A 3636-nucleotide genomic window follows, 5' to 3' on the forward strand; every position below is an offset into this window, starting at 1 on the left:
CCAACAGGGTAGACATGGTTAGTCAGCCCAGCTGTCAACTCCATCTTTCTAGGTAAAGGGGCTAACTTTGAGTCCAGATGAACACAGCCATTGTGACAAGGAACAGGGGCTTCACTTGACATTATATGGCCTGGAGATCCTTGCTGTGGGGACCGGTTCTCAGATAAAAAGTTGAGGGATAGATGATCAGAGGTTTGAAACTTTATGACTAAATGATATACTTATTATTCAGTAGATGAGACAACGTAGATTCAAGGGCTTTTGCTATTTGAGGCGGGATTTCATGTTGCCCAGGCTGACCTCAAGCTCACTATGCAGCTGAGGATGACCTTGAACTTTCGATCCTCCTCCCTCCAACTCCCCAGTGATGGGCTGCCTATGATCAGTTCATGAACCAACCGAACCACATCGCCAGCCCAGAGACTCCTTTTGAAGAAAGAGCCTCTTTGTCACACTTTCCATTTAGCATGAAGTCCATCTGGTGAGGCCACTCCCTAGATCTACATCAGTACAACTGCACAGTCTAATTATTTCTAAATGCAGTTTTGTTTTGTTTTCTTCTTGCTAATTCCAGAGGAGACTGTCATCATGGCGGAGCCCACAGCTCACTGACTGCAGTGTTGACAGATCAGGGTATGTCCAGTGTGGAATATAAAAGAAGTAACACTCCCCAAAACTCCTGGAGGGGACATTGTTAAACCCTAGTTTCATAACTAGAAACTCACAGGGATAGCAGCCATTAGCACAGTTTTCCAATAGGTGATTAATAGTCCTGAAATTACCTGCAAAGGAGGGTTTAACTACCGAGAGCCCAAAAAAAAAAAAAAAAAAAAAAAAAAAAAGGCATGTATAAGCCTAAGTAGTAACATGTCCTCAGGCAGTGTGCAAAGTTCTCCTCCATTTAGACAAGTATGACAGAGCCCATTAAAGTCCACTTCCACCCGTCAAATGATGCTCAGGGCTTTCCTGGGAAGCTTGGTAACCTGTGTTGTGAAAAACAAAGAGAAAGGAGACAAAGGTGATATTGTAATTGGATGAAATCATAGACTGGACTTGTAGTGTGGGTCTGTTCCAGTTTCTAACAACACAGAAGGAAAACAGGAAGACACGAGGGTCCTCAGCAAACACAGAAAAGACAGGGCCATTTCAGGACCCATAACCAAACCATCTGAAAGGAACACAGACATAGCTCTACCAGGGCCCTAGAAACAAGTTAATGTAGGCAAACTCTGATCAACCACCCACAGGAAGTCTAGTCTGAGACTGTACCCAATCACAGGCTCTCTCTGCCATAAAAGGGTAGTATTCTGAATGAGATACATTCTGAACTGAAAAACCCTGTCTTGAATATATATATATATATATATATATATATATATATATATATATATATATATATATATATATATATATATATATGAAAATCATTCAATCAATAAAAATGGCACAAGGGAAAAAGTGAGTCTCTCTAGTACTAAAACCTTGATTAGGGCTGGGCGCATAGCTCAGTGGTAGAGTGCTTGCTTAACATGTGTGAGGTCTAAGATTTAATCCCCAGCTTATGAGCACATGCATACACACACACACACACACACACACACACACACACACACACACACACACCAAAATAAAAACTATTAAAAACTATTAAAGTCAGGCTTAAAAGGAGAATGTATCTTTCTTTTAGGACCACTTGGTTATAGGAAAAATAGTGCCTACAATGTAAAAAATTAGCATAGAAAGTGAAGATTCAGTCTTTTGGTGGTGGTGGTTGGGGGAGTAAAAGAATCAACAGAAAAGATTAGGGTGGGGGACAATATGCAGAAACTCAGCTCTATCATGAACTGTTATTGACAGTAGCAGCAAGTTAATCAAGAAGCTTGCTGGTTTGATGATAAGGAAGCTGTCACTCTCCCTGCTAAGATTGGCATGCCTCATGACATGGGTATAATTGATGTCTATTCCATGATACCCAGATCCGTCCTAGAATCTGGGTGAGAACAGCTGATAGATGCATCAAACTTAGACGTGAAATGCTAGAGAGGAAAGGATGCAGATGGTCACAGATGTTCTCAGATAAAATAAGGTTTTTTTTTTAATTATTAAAAGCTGTTTCACAGATGCCACATTTAACAAAGGAATGGTTCAGGGTGTGTATGTTGGTTTGGGAGGGATATTGGAGCTAGGCTGGGCTTTGAGCAAGGACCCTCATCAACCTAAGAAGCAACTGCCATAATCTTGGTATACTTTTGCATAAGGACACTGTGGCTTCCTTCAGAGAAAGCATGCCTCTCTTTATGGACAAACTATAAACATTTGTTCAGAGAGAGTAATTTATCTTTTAACTTAAACAGCCATTATCAGCTCAAAGAAGATGATGTACTCAAAGGGTCAGATCTTTGCCCATACTGAATTTTGTGGGGTCTTGATTTCTGATATAACAGAAAAGATAAAAGTGGGAGGTGGGACCATGCCAACCACACAGAGCGCCTTTCACTATCAACTTTGTGTAGTAAGTACACCAGCAATTGGCTCTGGGATTGCCAAAGGAAGTCACAGGGGGCATGTTAGGCAGGGAAACTGCACAGAAGGTTCACTTGGTATAGAGATAGAGGTCATACACTGAAGGTCATGGGCCAAATCTGATCTGCCACCTGTCTTGGTAAATAAAGTTTTATTGACATACAGCCAAAACCTTCTCTTATGTGTTGCCTATGGCTGTGTTTGCTAGCAATAGCAAAGATGAATCACTAGGCAGAGACTACAAAGCCCACAAAGTTAAAATCTTTCCTCTCTGCCACTGAAGAAAAGTAGCAAATCGATGAGCCATACTGTAGGGGCTCCCTCTCAGGGCCATCCCTCTGTTCAGAAGGCCTTCCTCCCTCCCAAGATAGCAACTTGAATGCAATCCATTCATGGCTCCATTTACTTTCTCTTCTTTCAGCAAGTATTTATTAAGCACCTCCTGCATCAAACATTTTTCCCCTCTTGTAGATACTTGAAAAGTATACAACTTCTGTAATCCAAGCGCCTAAGTATCCAGGCTGGAAAGGTGACTCAGCAGGTTAAAGCACATATAGTACTTGCTCTAGTGGGCTCAAAACCTCCTCTAACTCTAGCCATGGGGAATCCAGTGTTACCTCCATAGGCTATTACACTCCTGTGCACATACCTCACATGGACATACATGCATACACATAGTAAAAAATAAAAATACATCTTCAAGACAGGTTTCATTTATAATGAGTGCTTGGTTTTATTCCCATCATTCTCAAGGTGTCTGGGATGAATATTTCTTCTGGGAGGTAGCTTACACTTACCAAACTCTTTCTGCAAATGGTAAACTTAGTGGCAAACCCCTTGGCCTGCCGCACAGCCTCTGCTTCAAACTCTGCAGCCAGAGTAGCCACCATACCCATTTGACAGATGAGAACACTGGTGCTCGTAGACATCGTGTCAGTTGTCCAAGTTCATAATCAGAGAGTGATGGGTTACTTAAGGAAACCTGGATTTTTTGGAAAGCAAAGTTCGGGTTCTCAGAAAGTTTTAGTGCCACTCCATACATTTGTCTGTACCTGGTCTTCTCTGACTTGGTGTGCAGAGTGGAGGACATAGGATTAGCAGCTACTTCTGAGG

Source organism: Peromyscus eremicus, chromosome 5 (genome assembly GCF_949786415.1).
Source record: "Peromyscus eremicus chromosome 5, PerEre_H2_v1, whole genome shotgun sequence".
In the NCBI taxonomy this organism is placed as follows: domain Eukaryota; kingdom Metazoa; phylum Chordata; class Mammalia; order Rodentia; family Cricetidae; genus Peromyscus; species Peromyscus eremicus.